The sequence below is a fragment of the Ambystoma mexicanum genome, chromosome 1q (assembly GCF_040938575.1).
Source record: "Ambystoma mexicanum isolate Mex_15411 chromosome 1q, UKY_AmexF1_1, whole genome shotgun sequence".
NCBI classification, from domain to species: Eukaryota; Metazoa; Chordata; class Amphibia; order Caudata; family Ambystomatidae; genus Ambystoma; species Ambystoma mexicanum.
Genome location: NC_090922.1, coordinates 642877794 through 642895560, shown reverse-complemented (window position 1 = coordinate 642895560; position 17767 = coordinate 642877794).

Here is a 17767-nt window from a genome sequence, read left to right as displayed (position 1 = left end):
GCAGAATCTAGACTTTAGCATTGCTGAACTCTTGCTAGCTAGACCCAATTTCAAAACATCCAAAACTTAAAAGAATAAATCTGATTCAGCTTGGCTTGCTACCATTAAGGCTTGCCCGCTGAAACTTGCATCCTGTAATCTGCCGTGTCCCGTGACCAGAAGGGCCCATCCAAATCCAGTCTGAGGCGCAGTCCAAAATTTACCAGAACCGCGCCGCTGATCCAATCCCTCCAGAGGTGCCCTGGAGGGATTGGGACCTGATCTGACCCAATGACCAGAGCTGACGGTCCAATTTAATTACACAGGAAGAACTGTGCTTGTGTACAGATATCGGAGGCGGGACCTAGGAAAAGTAGCGACTGGACCGGGACGTGACCGGTGAATTCTGTGTACTGATAGGAAATTAAAAAAAGGCAATCAATCAAGAGTAGAAGGAAATGCGATCTGGCTACGGACTCAGTGCCAGGTGTAGGGGGTTTGCTTACAAGAGCTTGAAAAGAATCTGATCCTTTCAGAGAGCCGGTGGATGATGGCAGGGCGGAGGAAAGGGGACGAAAGGGCAGTGTTTCCCTAAAGAGAAATGTAGGCAGAGGTAAGGAGAGAATAACGAGCCAAAAACAAGGCAGAGTGGATTGGTATTCTAGGACCGATAACTCACGGAGCAGAGCTGCTGTAGACAGTAGCAACGCACCGCTGTCCAGGCGGCTTGGATTCATATACTGCTTCCGGAGAGAGAGGAGGAGCCTCGCTCTCGTCTTCCTTCCGATGAACTATACCTCTCCTTCGCGGTACGGGTGCCATGTTGGAGGTGCAGAGTCTTGTTTTTGGCTGCAGCCGCCAACAATGCCAGAACGAACCCTCCGAAGACCCGCCGTAACAGTATGCCCCCTCCCATGGGAGGCAAAACCCGGTTTCCCCGGTTGGAAACGATGAAAAGAATTAACCAAACGGGAGGCATGTACCGCTGAGGCAGGTTCCCATGAACGTTCAGAAGGGGAGTACCCCTTCCAGTCCACAAGGTACTGAAGAACCCTGCGATGATAGCGGGAGTCACATATCCCTGAGAATTCATATTCAAGACCTGTGTCAGTCATCACCGAAGTGGGCGAACCCACCGCGGTCCTATGAAACTGATTCTGCACATCTGGTTTCAATTGTGAGACGTGAAAAGTGGGGTGAATGCGACTCCATGACCTGGGGAGCCGCAATGTATAGGCCACTGGTCCAAGCTTGGCCAAAATAGGAAACGGGCCAAAATATTTGGGAGACAATTTTGAAGGAACGAGTCTCCTAGGAAGAAACCTACTAGCCAACCAAACCTGTTCTCCGATCTGAAATTGAGGGGCTGGAGTGCGATGTTTATCTGCCTGTTTCTTGCTTTGCGCTTGAGCTTCTTGGAGAGCTAAGCCAGCAGTAATATGGCCTTGTTGAATGATGTCTATCATTTTTTCCAGGTCTGGAAATCTTGCGTTTGGCGAAGTAGCAACTGGAAATAGTGTAGGATGAAACCCATAGGTACAAAAGAAGGGACTCGCTTTAATCGTAGAATGAGCAGCATTATTGTAGGCAAACTCTGCCAATGGCAGCTGACTCTTCCAATTATCTTGGGCTGAGGAGACATAACATCGGAGGTAACCCTCAAGAGTTTGGTTGAGTCGCTCCGTTTGTCCATTGGTCTGCGGGTGGAACCCGGAACTCAGGGCCCGGGATATTCCCAGTGTGTTACAAAGTTGTTTCCAATATCTTGAGGTATACTGTGGTCCTCTGTCTGATATAATTGTTTTGGGGAGACCGTGAAGAGAAAAAATACGTTCCATAAATATTCGTGCCATCAGTGGGGCTGAAGGAACAGCAGGTAAAGGAATACAATGAGCCATCTTTGTTAAAGTGTCGATTGTGACCATGATGGTGGTACAGTCTTCAGATTGGGGTAAGTCCACAATAAAGTCAGTGAATATTATTTGCCAGGGTCTGGTGGGAAGTTGAGTCGTGACTAGTTCTCCCATCGGTGGAATCCTGGGGGATTTGGTCTGAAGACATACTGTCCAAGAAGTGATATATTTGCGTACATCGGTTCGGACTTATGGCCACCAGAAGTGTCTTTGAATCAGTTTGAGGGTGTTAGCAAATCCCTGATGCCCTGCTGCTTGTGAGTCATGACAAAGCCTCAATACTTCCTTTTGGAGTTCTGTGTCTGGGACGTATACCTGCTCGCCTTTAAACCGGAGACCCCGACTGCTTGTCAATCCCTGTGTGAGACAAAGTTCCGGTTCTACGGTTATCAGGTCTCTAGACTTATCCTCCAGTATTTATAAGTGATGTACAACAGGAATGAATACTGCCTGTGGGAACATGGGTTCAGCTTTGAAGGGATCTTTCTCCTGCAGATTCTTTCGGGATAAGGCGTCGGCTCTGAGATTTGTGTTTCCTGGAATGAAGGTGAATTTTATCTGATATGGTGAAAAGAAATGTGCCCACCTTGCTTGTCTGCTATTGCACGTTTGTGCGTATTGTAGAGTCCGGAGGTTGTGGTGATTGGTTCGAACCTCTATGGGATAACGGGCCCCCAGGAGAAGATGGCGCCACTCTTCGAAGGCCCGTTTGATGGCGAGTGATTCCTTCTCTAGTACCGTGTAGTTTACCTCGGCTGGAGAAAGAGTTTTGGACAAGAAGGCCACTGGTCTTTCAATATTTCGAGCATCAGGCTGGAGTAGAACTGCACCCAATGCATACTGAGAGGCATCTGATTCTACAATGAACCGACGTTGTTGATCTGGTACTTTCAGAATAGGAGCCTGGATGAATAGGGTTTTCAGTTGTTCAAACGATTTCTGAGTCTCAGTTGTCCAGAGGAATGGAGTACCTTTCTTCAAGAGCTGGGTTAAAGGTTTGGTGAGTAAAGAGAAATATGAATGAAATGCCTATAAAAATTGGCAAAACCCAAAATTCTTTGGATGTCTTTAACTGATCATGGAGAAGGCCATTCAGTGATTGCGGAGACTTTTGCAGGATCCACGGCGATCCCCTTTTGGGAGAGAACTTAACCCAGGTAGGAAATGGGAGTTTTGTGAAATTCACATTTCTCTAGTTTACAGAACAGATGATTTTGTTGTAGGGGTTTCAAAACCTCTTTCAAATGGGACTGATGTTCTTCCAATGAAGAGGAGAAGACTAAGATATCATCTAAGTAGATGATAACATAATGAAGACTGATGTCTGTGAAAATCTGATCCACGAATCTTTGAAAGACAGCTGGAGCGTTCATAAGTCCAAATGGCATGACACTATATTGGTAGTGACCAAATGGGGTTCGGAAGGCCATCTTCCACTCGTCACCAGCTTTAATACGAATCAGGTGATACGCTCCCCTCAAGTCTAATTTGGTGTACATCTTGGCACCTTGCACCGCCTCTAGTATATCCGGATGAGTGGCATGGGGTATTTATCTGGGACAGTAATTTTGTTCAACCCCCGTAAATCTATGCAGGGACGGAGTTCGGATGAGTCCTTTTTAGGAATGAAAAATAGAGAAGCAGCTGCTGGTGATGTAGATTCTGTGATTAGACCGTTTTTGAGATGAGTGTGTAAATATTCCTTTAGTACTTCTTTCTCTCTAGCTGATAGAATGTACATCCTGCCAAACAGAAGAGGAGTGTCTGACACCAAGTCTATTGCACAATCGTCCCTTCTATGTGGGGGAAGTTCCGAATACTCAGAATGAGAAAAGATCAAACGAAATTGCTCGTATTCCCTAGGCAAGGAGGAGATCTCATTAACTACTGTACTGGAAATCTCCGATCCCGGACTCGGATCCCGTGACGAGGTATTCAGCGTTAGGTGATGTTGAACACATTTTTCAGAACCTAGAAAAAGTGTACCGGCTGTCCAATTGATATAGGGATTGTGGTGCCGTAACCAGGGCAACCCTAAGATAACTGGATAATGGGCTGTCTTAATTATGACTAACGCAAGGTATTCTTGATGAGAGGCTACTGTCATCTTCAAGGATCTGGTCTGATCTTTAATGGGTCCTGAAGTAAGAGGGCTACCATCAACACTTTCCACTGGTATAGCCATAGTTTTGGTGGTATGGGGTATGTTATGGGTTTGTGCCCAGGCATCATCAATAAAGTTGCCTGCGGCACCGCTGTCCATCAAGAACTCTTGTCAGAACCCATCAGTACAAACCGAGGATTGATGCAGGGATGCTTAATGGCAGCAACCCTCATCAATTTCTACATCTCAGACATGACGAAAGATCTGGAATCCACAATATCTGATGCACCTCGGTTAGAGTTAGTAAAGATAATGGCATTATTCTATGTGGATGATTAGATTCTGATGTCCAAAACCCCCATTGATCTACAAAATCTTCCTACAACATTGGAACAATATGCTGAACTGAATGACCTAGACATTAATACACAGAAAAGGAAAGTTTTATGTATACATCCAACTAAACTCCAAAGGAAAAAGAAAATCACAAAATGGTATCTGGAGTGCAAGGTCCTGGGGGTTGTTGGGGTAAATATTAGTAACTGTAGCAATGATAAACCATACCACAACGACATCCGAGATAAATTAAACACAGCTATTTCCCAAACAAAAATCATCTTATCCAAATATGGGACATTTTCAATGGAATCAGCCGTTATGTTTTACCTCCAAAAAGCAGCACCAATTGTCTTATATGGATCAGATACCAAACCAATAAACAAAGAACCCTACTGGATCAAAATGGAAAGCCATTATTGGAAATCAGTCTTAAATCTTCCAAAATCAGTACCAATGGTGAAACTCTGCTATGAACTGGGCATCCCATCATTATATGGGATGTATAAATGGAAGCTCTGTGCATTGCATAGGACATTTCTTGAGGAGGAGACAAAGGAAACTGTGCTGTCTGTTCTGGTGGCCTTTATGAAGAAAGCAAACCAATCATTTGTGCAACATTAGAGAAAATGTATTAATCAAATTCTTCACGAGGCAAACATAACCGAGGACATATTTCTGCAGAATCCATCACGTTCAAAAATGAAAATGTACAAGCATGACTGCATAATAATAATGTCAAGTGCGAAATCTTACAAATCGAGCCAACCAGGGTCACTTTTTGAAAAAAAGATGAAGATAATGGAAAGCCATCTGTTAAAATTTCTGTTCCCACGATACAGACAACCCATCCTACACTTTCGGTTAAACCTGCACCATACCAGAGAAATACAACTAAGAAGGAACCAGATTTAAAAAATGAAGATAGCGCTTGCAGGTTTGAGTGTGGGTTCACCCAAATAGAGACCTTACAACACTTGGTCTCTGAATGTCCAACGCTAAGAAATAAGCGAAAACAATATTTCAAACATTTATTTCAGGACTGCAAAATGTTTAGGGCAAACGCACTATGGGCGAGGATCCTTTTGACTAAATCTTAGAAAATACAGATAGCAACAGCAACATTTGTATTATCGTTTAATTTGGAAAGATAAAGTTTTAAAAGAAATTGTATACATTTATGTGAATATCTAAAGATTCATTTGTGAAAAATGTAACTTTTGTAAAGGTTTTAACAAACCATAAACAAATAAAAAATAAATTAAAAAAATATATTTCTATAGAAGTTTGATTGGACATTCCCTTTATTTTGGACTGTGTTACTGTGTTTGGGTCACACCCCTCTTAAGAGCATAGCCTTCCTTTGGCCCAGGTTTCCACAAAAGGCGAAGAAGGTACATCTCTTAACTGTGCCTGTTTTACCTTTATGATTGTGTTGGCACTTGGTTTTTACAAGTGTGAGGGCTGAGTGGGGCGTTTTAGCCTCTTCTCATCCTTGTACTCCTGCTGGGCAGAAATCTATTTGTCACAATTATACTGCAATTTTTTAAAGAGGCCCTGATGCCAGCAGCTAAATCGGATGAGTGGAGGGTAGGAGAGGGGTGCTGGATGCTATGGGGGCCAGTGGAAGGGTGGTGCATGGGAGAGTAGGCCAGTGGGTGCTGGGAAAAAATAAGAATGGTAATGCCTGTGGAAGGCGCTTGGATGGCTTGGGAACTTGGCCAGTCACTGGCAGATTCCGTCAACGTTACCAACCACCTTGCGAATGTTCCATGTTTTTTAGTTCGAATAAGTGTTGGCAGGCTATGGATCGTTCCGTGGGTGTCCCCCAATTCATCTTATGTACATTTGGAAAGAAATAATAAACTGAACACCTCTCGTGTATGTTTTCATAGTTGCATCTAAAAGAAGAGTCATGCATTCATTTCAAAGAGGGCGGGTTTGACCAATAATGATGGTATAGGTGTTTAGAGACCAACGAACATTATTGAGATCCTGTTATGTTATTGATTAACCCGATAATGTAGTGAAATGTAGGGTAGTGTAAAACGCATTGAGAGAGACAGGCTTGTATTAGGGTGTGGACGACATTGCCGACTAATGCAATATAGGAAACAGTGATGCTGCTTTACCTCCATTGGTGTAGTTGGATTAGCAACAGTCCAGAGGGGAGCAAGGAGTGCAAAGCCTGCAACAGGAATCCTCTGTAAGGAGATGCAAGGACAAAACTATCCAGTGGGGGGATGACAGACAGTGGCACCCTGCTAAACAATTAAGTATAGAGTAGTTGTGAGCCGGGTTGAATACGAAAGCAAACTTACACAGGTGTGAACTTCTAGTACAAGGGGTCATGTGACATGGTCGAGTGGCACTCTCAGAAGTAGTATAGGGAAGTCTGTCTTCATACAGGCATCTAGCAGATAAGGGGCGGTGCTAGTTGCTACATTCATTGGGGCCAGTCTGGTGTTCACAAGTTCGAAACACAGCAGCTCCTACATAACCCTTCACACAGCTCAGTGCCCATTAAATTGGGTAATCATACCGCTTATTCATATTCTCTCTCTCTCTCTCTCTCTCTCTCTCTCTCTCTCTCCTCTCTCCTCTCTCCTCTCTCCTCTCTCCCCCCCTCTAAAAGCTGTGTTGTCAGGTGCCTGTTTGCTAGCGCCACTCTCCGCCATTGCTCACAGCAGACGGAGTACAGAACAAAAAACAGATATCTTAAAAGGGGGTGCTGTGTTTTTTCATGGTTAAAGGTAGAATGACGGCAGCAACAGATGCATTCCCTGAGGTGGAGACCAGCCTGGTATTCTGAGACATAATTGCTATCATGTGTGTCTTCCAGCAATTTCACCATCCACTCAGGGTTCATTTTCTGTAAAAGGGGAGGTAAAGGGGAACACGGATAGGCTCTGCAGGGAGTGCTACATTTCTGACATAGCTTAAAAGGGACCAGAAAACCACACTTCAGGGGTATAGATGTGTTTGAGAGCGCGACCAAGCAAAGGGAGGGAAACAAGGGAGAACAAAAACAACGATCTTACTAGGCCCAGTGGCATTTAGAACGCGCAAGTGCATGGAAAAGGGAAGGGGGAAAGTGCGTGGATGCGGGAGAAGTGGAAAGTGCGGAACAGAGGAGAGAAAAGAATAAATAATAAGTGCAATAAATAAATAAGGGCAGTGAAAAAGTGGTAGTGCAGCCAGAAAGTGGCAAGTGTAAGATAAGTCAGATAGGGTATATCTGATAAGTGCAGAAGAAGAAGGGGGACTGTATGGGTACAGATACAGATCCTAGTGCAAGAGGTGGCCCGGAGGCAGTGTAGGAGGGAGGCAGAGTGAGCAGGTACCTGGGTCCGAGGGAACAAAGGGTGGCCAGGGGCATGGTGCAGAGAGAGAAAAACAGATCAGCAGGGGGGAAGAGGGGCAAAGGCAGAAGCGAAGAGGAAGGTCTTGAGGTGCTTCCGGAATCGGAGATGGTTCTCCTCAAATTTCAGGGTGGCCGGGAGGCTTTTCCAAAGGGAAGCCCCAGCTGAAGACAGAGTTCTACCCACAGCTCGTTTCTTTGAAAAACGACTGACCCTGAGGGAGATAGTAGTAGAGGAGCGAAGGGCTTGAGAGGGAAGGTATTTACAGAGGGATAGTTGAAGGTATTTTGGACACAGGCCCCAGAAAGCCTTGTGGACAATGCAGAGGGTTTTAAATGTAATCCTTGCATCCACTGAGAGCCATGAAGGGATTTCAGAGCTGGAGAGATACGATCCCAGGGCTTGAGGCCAAGGACAAGTCTCGCAGTCTTGTTCTGGATTAGTTGCAAAGGGCAGAGAGTGGAGGCAGGTAGATTTAGAAAGAGGCTGTTACAGTAATCCAACCTAGAGAGTACCAGAGCTTGCGAGACAGTGAGCTTCTGAGGGAAGGAGAGCAAAGGCAAAGTCCTCTAAGGAGGTGCAGTAAGAAGTTTGACTTTTTAGAGACGTCCGAGATGTGTGCGGAGAGGAAAGTGTGGAGTCAAAGATGACCCTGAGATTCTTAGCCTCGCAGGTAGGGGTAGGAGTAGGGCCAAGGGAGCCCGGCCGAAGAGTGAGGCGAAAGGATGGTGAAGCTGTGCCTATGAAGAGGATCTCAGTCTTGTTGGCATGCAGACAAAGATCGTTGATGGCACACCAATTTCGAATGGCGATTAGGCAATCGGAGATGAAGGAAGGAGAGGAGGTGTCTGAGGGAAGCCTGAAAATGAGTTGGGTGTCATCAGCGTAGCACTGGATGTTTGAGCAGAAAATAGAAATACAATAGGCGAGGGTTGCCAGGTATTGGTTGAAAAGCCAGGGTGTGAGGTTAGACCCCTGTGGAACACCACAGGTAGAGAGGGAGATAGAAGATAGAAAGGACCCAAGTTGTACCTGGGAGGGTCGATCAGAAAGGAAAGAGGTAAGCCGGGCCAGAGCCTGATCAGTGATACCGAGGTTGTCCTGGAGATGATTGAGCAGGATGCTATGGTTGACCGTGTCAAAAGCAGAGGAAAGATTGAGTAGGATGAGGACGGAGGGAATGTTAGAGTCAAGGTTGGAGAGCAGGTCTTCACAGATGTTCAGGAGCGCAGTTTCCTTGCTTCTGGCAGCTCTGAATCCAGATTGGTGCTCGTGGAGAGAGCCAACAGAGTTGCCATGAACGTTAAGCTGGGTGATAGCCAGCCTTTCCAGGACCATTCCCAAAAAGCGAGTAATGGAAATTGGGTGATAGTTAGCTCGACAAGAGGGATCAGCTGTGGATTTCTTGAGGATAGGATGCACAAGGGAGTGCTTCAGAGGGGAGGGGAAAGATCCAGAGGCAAAGGAATGGTTACAGAAGTGGGCAAGGGCCGGAGCAAAGGTATCGATGTGGTCCTTCATGGTTTTAGAGGAACAGGGATGGACCTGTTTTGATGAGGCTTTCATAGATGGGACTTGTCCAGCAACCTCATCTGGGGAGAAAGGAGGAAAGGAGGAGAAAGAGCGAGGGGGAGAGGGGTGGTTGAGGGAAGGTCAGCAAGCTGGGACAGAGAGGGGAGAGGAGGGGGGCGGCCGAGGATAGGGTGGACAAGATGTCCTGGGTTTTGGAATTAAAATGAGAGGCAAGGGCATTGCAAAGAGCCCGGGGGGTGAGAGGAGGGGTGGAGACTGCAGCAGGGTTGGCCAGCTCCTTGCAGATTTTAAAGCATTTGGCCGAGTACATAATTTAACAAAAGTATGATTTCAGCAGCACTGCCAGCCGAACAGTGGTTAGCACACAAAATGAAACATTTGCTTGGTGCTCACAGAAGAAACAGATAATTGGTTTTAAGACAGGTGTGGTTCTTTCCAAAATGGAAGGACATTTTGTTACACAAAATGACACATATTCTTGACAAACATTATTTAAAATTGTACTAACATTGTAAACTGACTGTTTTTAAAATGTCAGTGTTCATTTCTAATGATCAATTCCAGTGAAAAGTGTAATCATAATAAGAACGTTACACTTGTTTTCAGAGGAAATCACAGTATCAAAACCTATGATAACAAGGTGCATTATTTTCTGATAAAGGTTATCATTTCAAAATAGATGGTCGGGTACACTGCTATCGTATTCTTTAGAAATACCCCTATGAGATAGAGGAAGTACTGAGGGTTCCGGCCTACCCCATTGTGAGACACTCACCGCTTACCGTCAAATCGGATTTCTTTTGATAAAAAGTGCATTGTTCCTCCTGTATATAAATAAATACATTTTGGGAACATAAAAATGAGGACAGACCTTTATATATTACAAATATGCCTGTAATAAAAGGGTTGTGTGTTTGAATCAGTAAGTATATAATGCATCATCCTAACAATAAAGTGTTTGTAACCTTGAACCATATCTACTCATTCAGACAGCCTTGAATTTGGAAAAGATGATAAAAGGTCTGCAATGTCTGTCCTTCCTTTGGGTCTCAAGCTGACCCTGTGTTTTCGGATTTCCAAACATAATATTTCCAGTCCTGTATGAGCAGAGCCTCACTAGGTCTGAAAGCATCACAAATTTTAGAAGATCCAGTGGATCTCAGGGTATGGATGTCTGTACATATACCCAATCCCCAATGAACAGAAATCCTTATATATATGCAACAGCCACCCTATAGTTAAGGTGAGTCAGAGACACATAGAAACCTCTCAAAATTCTATTGTTAATAACTTTTGATTCAAGTAATGGATTTGACCGAAATTCCAAATATGATTAAAAGTCTGCAGGCCCCCTAGACTGCAAAGTTTCATAAAGATTTGTTAATAAATAAGAAAGTTATTTAGCCTACTTCCCATTCATTTTCCCATAGGCAAAAAAGGGCAATTTCTTTCCAAAGCACACAGCCCACAGCCCAAACCGCTGGACGGATTTGGACCAAGTCTGAAATAAGGGGGGCCCCCTTCTCCCAAAAAAAATAGAGATATCTCCCATGGTGCATTGCAGGATCATGGTTTTCAGACATGAAGTGACCCGCCATCTTATTTTTCTCTCGATGCAAGACATATTTGCGGCTATGGCAGAGGTTATGGGAAAATGAAACGCAGTAAAACGCTAATTGCAGATCAAAAAATATACAAATGCCCTCAGGGTATCGCGAGGTATCGCTAGAGGGTACTGAGTGAAATTTGGAAGTTGGAGGGGGTCCAGGGACCAAGTTTGCAACACAAAGCTTTCAGTAGCATCGGCTATAGCCGCGAATAGCCAACATCTGAAACCAAACTGCATCACAGAAGCAGCCTTTGTTCTGGGGTGAAAGGGAGAAGGCAGGGGAGGTGAGGAGGCCATCTGGGGAGTAGGATGAGCTGACATAGATGAGGCAGGCACTTGGTGATGGCCTGGGATTTTTTACTTCAGCCGTTTTGCAGATATTCGCGGCTATATCCGAGGTTACAAAGGACTACAGATACCCACGGGTAAGAATAGTTCTGTATTTGCAGCTATATATTTTGGGACATCTGTGTTTTATTTATTTTTGCAAGTTGCTTGTATAGGTATAGTGAAGTTGGGGGTGAAAAATCACTCGCTGTGGCCAAAAGGCATAGTCAGTGACTCGGAAGGTATTTTAGAGTCTTATATATTTTGGTTGTGTGTTTTTAGATTTTTGTACATTTCAGACTGTGGAGAAAAACAGAAGACAACTGTTTAAAGCATGTATATTAAAAGGATGTTTTACTGTAGTTTTAGACACCCTGTGTACTGTAGTTTACACTGTATATTGTTTCTCATGCTATCACATTGTGTGCGCATTAGTTTTTTTGTGCATAGTTTATTGTCATGTATTAGTTTTAGCTTTCTTTAGCTTTCTTTAAGTTTAGGTATCATACAATACTGATTGAGCTGCTTTGTGCTGTATTGATGTTTTAAGTTTTGTTGTAGTTTCAAATCTGAAGTGAGTCCTTCTCAGTGAGTCACAGGCTGCACAACAAGGGGCGCGAAGTTAAGGTGGCTTGAGCTGAATTTCAGGGGTTTTGTTGCGTTAAGTTCTGAAGGCATGCGTCCCCACCCAGCATGATCCTCCCCGCAATGAGAGACAATGATGGACTCTCCCAGAATGGGAATAAGGCCAAAACAAGTGCGGGTGAGCGTAAATGGGAGTTTATCAATCAGAATAGGGCATGCAAAGAACTCTGCAAACTCCGAGAGCGCTCTGCCTGACAATAGCAAAGACAGGTGTATATATTTAGAAAAAACGTCATCAGAACCTACATACTATAGGGGGCACAAGTTCAATGGGATTGGGTGGCGACGACTAGCTATAGGTGCTGCTGCGATGTGGTTGGCCTTGGCTGGAGGACGTCACTGGTCACCCTCGTGGGTTGGGCTGGGCCTGGCAGGTCTGCTGGGTTCATCCGGGCGGTGTTGTTGTGCCTCTGTGGCCAGTGTCAGAGATGAATGTCTTTTCCGGACTTCTTTGCCCTAGGCCATGCACACCGCAGTCATTCAGTCATTGCAATATTCTCTTCTTTAGTAAATCTTCCAATAGGTTATTCTACAGGTTAATGCAACACAGGAGGAATGCACCTCGAGAGGGGTTTGATGGCGATTCATCAGTACATGGTTACTAGTGTCCTGTTGACCCGGTACCATAGGTCGTGGGGCTAGGTCTCAGGGCATGGGACAGGCGGTACATGTCCTCCTGTCTTGTTAGAAGTCGTTATGAATGTGCTGCTGTGATGTTACCATAATATTGGGTGTCCTAATTTTACAGGGGCCATTAGCCTAAGGTGATCCGGTGGGTGGTGGGGTTTAAGAGGGGGCGCCTCTGGGTTTGTGTATTCGGCAGAGGTTTACTGCCGGGCTGTAAATAATGCAGGTGGCGGGCCGTGGCCTTGGGTACTGCAGAGGGAACTACAAATCTTTGAAGCGGCTCCAGCCTAGTTGGGGGAGGTGGAGCAGTGCAGCGCTGGCCTCTGCTCTCTCGTCTGGCAGGCTTCGCAGGGAGGGAGGGGGAATGGCCTTGCTCATATTCACAAAGGTATCTTCCTCGTGTGTTGCCGACCTTAGGTGAAAGCATCATAAACATTTGCATACTATACAATACTCATTGAATCATTCCAAAGCTTACATTTTAACTTTGCTACATGCCTCTCAAATATAGCCAGTCCGAGCACATTATTTGTACACTGTGTTTTAACAACTACAACATTTTGTTATATGCATATACATTTACAGTAAGTGAGATAGTAGTGAGGTTGGTGGAGCACATAGAAAACGACTTGTCACCATACGTGACGGTAGTGGCACATAAGGGGCTTGGACTTACACACATGGAGGGTGCATTCTCACGCGTCCTTCACATGAGCCCTCAGTATGATTGCGTTTGTCTTTCTTTGCACTCTAGCAGCATTAATTTGGTTATGGCGCAGGACCGTGGGGTGTAAACTTTTCAATAATATGCATAACAAATAACCCCCCTCCCCGGGACGCTTCTTCTATTTCTACATAATTGTAGTGGTGTGGGTGCTTCATTGCTAATGCCATGTGAACATGCATTCTACCATATTTATACATTTTACATGTTTTCTTAATCAAAGAGGTTTGTGGAGAAAATGCGCCCATCGCAGGTAGTTTTGGCATTTAGTATTTGGGAACTTTGGCTTTTCTCCGAGGGCCATTTTACAATTCTTTTTCCACCCAGGCTCTGCTGACTGGGTCATGTTGGGAGCAGTGATACACTCCGGAAGGTGAAATGCTACAGTGTTGGTATCTTACGCTAGCTCACGTCCGTCTTGTTCGTGGGAACGGGCTCACAGCGGATCTGCCAGGGAGCTGCGGCCACAGGGATAATTGAAACTCTCCAAACGTGGGGGCCGCGCTGCAGTGCGCCGAGCTAACACCATCTTTATTAGACAGAATGGTTTCTGAGGCCTAGCTAAATTCAATATGTTTGGGCAATGTCTTCAGCAGGTGGGCCATCCACCACCTGGGCCCTGGTGGTAAGGAGGGGACGCCTGATGAGCCATGGCTCTCACCTGGGAAGGGGATGTAGGCAAGGGGGGTCTTTTGGACCAATCCTCCCATACATTTCCCCCCTTTCGTTACTTAAGTAACAAATTCTTTAGATCCTCCAATCTCCTGCACTCTTCCTCGTCAATTATTGCGTCATCCCATGCAGGTGTGCCTTTTATGGGCATCCATGCTCTGCACACCCCCCTTAAGCTCTCACCTCTCCTAGCATATTCATCTGGGGTACAAGTCAGGTATATACATCCGCCCTCTCCTTCCAAGTCTACCCCTACCTCCTTGTACCATTCTAGTATACGGGGCTCTCTAATGGTAGTATGCCACAATCTATCTACTATAACCTTGTTGTGATACCTAGGCACTAGCTGATATCTTGGTGTGTCATCTGTTCCTGTTTGTACTTGCACTTCCTGCATAGCTTGTATTGTACCACGGGTGTTGCCCATTGTCACCATCATCATTGCACCATTTGGTACTGCGTTAGCACAACATCGAAGACCCACCTGGCACAGGCAAAAAATAAAGAGGAGGAACACCACAGCCGGCATCAAAAATTTCACAGTCATTCCCAACCATGATGGGACCCAGGAGAAAATATTGTCGAACCAAGTGCTTTCTTCCGCACCACCTTCCATTCTCATTCTTTCTCCTAGGTTATGTACTGCTTCGATCACATGGGACAGGGAGCCGTTGTCTGCGTCTTCGGAAGGTACGAAAGTGCAGCAGGCACTTCCGATTTTTCGGCAAACACCTCCATCCATCGCTGTCAACAGGTCCAAGACATACCTGTTTTGCATGGTCATCAGCAGTAATGCTCTTAGTTCCACTTTTATTACGTTGAACCCTTCTTCAGTGTCATTTGCCAGCTGGATCAGCTCCCAACGTGTTATCTGGAGCCATTTTGCGTTTGCTCTCGCCTCGATACTTGGGATGAGTGAGGCAAATAATGTTTCTGCCGAGCTGAATAATCGATATCTGTCTGGGATCTGTGCCAGCAACTCTGACGATGCCTTTGATATGTAGTTTGATGCTCGTCTGTTTCAGTACAGCACCTCTTCCTTGTTCCCGGAAGACAGGGCATAGATTTGTGACTCTGCAGTGGGCTGGGCCGCACTCTGTTGGGTGTTTTCTCACGTCCTTTTGCTCCCATCAATGTGGCTTTCTGGGATTACCATTAGTGCTGAGTGCAGAGTGGCCATTGAGCAGCTGCCACTCCATGATTGTGGGAGGTGCAGGTATGCCTGGTTGCCACATACCCAATATGTGTCCATCAGGGCCGCTGTCCCTTTTCTTAAATCTGGGATGGTGAGGGTCTTGTTACAGTTCTTGTTTGTCCCCATGGAGGCTTTCCCTTCTCCTTTAAAACACAGTTCATAGTCTATTTCCTTCTGCAGCTTGAAGGGTTTTTCAATAGCTGTTACCCAAGTTAGTTTTGAAATGTGTTCCTTCCATACTGGTGTGCACGTTTCTTCTATCCATTGCAATTTCTCTGGTGCCACACCCCTCAGCGCTTCAGCCTTACACATTACTTCTTCGTCCTTCCACTTGTTGTCTGAAAAAAGTGTCCCTTGTATTATAAAAAATGGTTCTGCCAGACATACCACTCCTACTGTCTTTGGATAGCAAGTTTTCTCATTCTGCAGCATCCTAAAAGTAACCTCATGTGCCTGGAAGGTGTTCTTAATTCTGCACAACGTGAGATGAAGGAGACATTGGGCAACTCTTTGGGTAACAATACCTTGGGCGTGCCTGAAGCATGGGGAATGAGGGAGCAGACATAACAGCTTTCATTTGTTGTTTGTTTAGCTGTCGCACTCATGTCCGCATACCATTTATTTGTCTGGTGGGAGTGTCGCGGGTCTTCCATTTTATCTAGTCCTAACCCATAATACTCATCATACTTCCTCCTCCCCGCCTCCCTTTTTCGTCTGTTATTTTTGTTCCTCATGTACTTCCCAGCTTCATGGGCGATGGACAAAGCGGGCCCCCCTTTCTCCTTCCCGCCCCCCTTTGCCCAATCATCATATAACATTTTGTGTGTTGCTATCATTCTTTCATTTTCTTCCTTCACATTGTCTGTCAGTGTGTTTTTTGCTATGGGGGCAGGCTGGCTGGTGGGGGTGTTATACAACCAAGATATGGCGGAGGAGTTTCGGTCATTTAAGCTGCGGGCATTGTAATTAGATATTTTTGGCGGAGACACTGTTATTTTGCATTTCTCCCTGTAGCCCTTCATTTTTCGAGATGACAGCATTGGATGGTGTGCTATAATATCCCCATACAAGTTTAGTTCCGTCCCATACCAAAAAATCACCTTCTTTAGTATTTACACTTGCTGTTGCATTAGTCATAGTAGTGCTGTTAATCCCTCCCCCCTCGTTCATCTCGATAGAGATGAACGCTATGAACCAATATGTAACCAGGAAAAACATTATTGTAAAAAACAATGTGATGCACACAGACAATCCACACTCATATGAGTATCTGCATCTCTCAGCTAACAATTCTCTAAATCTAATAACTCTATTCGTTGCAGGCTGCCCGTTAGATGCCATGGTAGCTCCTGTTTGAGATATAAAAGTGCATTAAGTGCATGAATGTAAACATTTTGTTGGCACTACCAGTGCCAGTATATATTGAAAGGGAATGGAAGCGGGTAGGGCTGTAGGGTTGGGGATGCACAGACAAGGGAGTAGACACTGCATATTTTTATCACATCATTAATTACATATAGGTTCACAAAAAGAAAACATTTCTTTTTTTTTTTAAATACCCTTAAATGTTATTATACTTGTCAGCCACTTTCTCAATCAGGTGCATTTCTGCCACACACACACAAGTTCATATTCACTCATTCTTTTCATTTGCATTGTTTGCTGTTGTCTGTGCCCCCTCATCCACCTCTTCCTGCACATTATTATATGCTCTTCGTACATCCGTCAAATGTATCCAATACTTAAGGCCCTTCACTTTTACAGCCGTAGGTGTGCAAAACACCACTTCCTATGGGCCATGGAACGGTGGTGCATTCCACCGGCGCACAAAGCTCCGGACATCAATGAATTCACCCGGCGTCAGTTGTACCTGGGCTTCAGGCTCTGTAACTGACCCTGTTGTGTTCCCTTCTTCTCTAGTGAACGGTGGTGAGAGCTGCTTTGATATTGCACGCGCTGCCCTTGTTAATTTTTTCAAGTAGTCCGTGAACTCATCTCCCAGTATCGCAGCGCTTCTGTGTGCATCTGAGTGTTCGCGTAGTGGGGAGTGTGCTGTGTGCATTCGTCTCCCGGTCACGATTTCGTGCGGGGACAAATGGTGGTCCTTGCTCGGCTGATTTCTCAGCTCAAACAGTGCAAGGGGTAGACAATAAATCCAGTTCTTTTTTTAATGAAAAGCATAGTTTCGATAATCTTCCTTTTAACAGGCCGTTCATCTTTTCTACCACGCCATTACTTTGAGGATGATAAATAGAGCACAATTTATGCTTTATTCCAAATAGCGTTGTTACTTCCTTGAAGAGTTCGTTTACAAAGTGAGTGGCGTTGTCTGAGCGAATCACGTCACAAATTCCCCAGCGCGGAAATACTTCTCTCACTAGGAATTTTGCAGCGCTTTTAGCATCAGGTCGTGCACATGGGCCTGCTTCCACCCATCTCGAAAATGGGCATACAACCACAATCATGTAACGTGCCCCATTACACCTCTCTCCCATGTCCGCGTAGTCAATATGTAGCTCTCTGAATGGCCCAATTGGTTTTGGAATTGTTCCCTTTAGTGTACGTAATGTCATTCCTGAACTGTATATCTGGCATGTTGTGCACTCCAATGTCAATCTAGACAAGTGCTCCTGAAGACAGGGCACAAACCACTCTTCCTGTATCTCTGCTGCAATGTGTTGTTTCGTGTTGTGTGCTGGGAAGTGTAGTTGTTGAAACGCTATTTCTAATAATTTTACTGG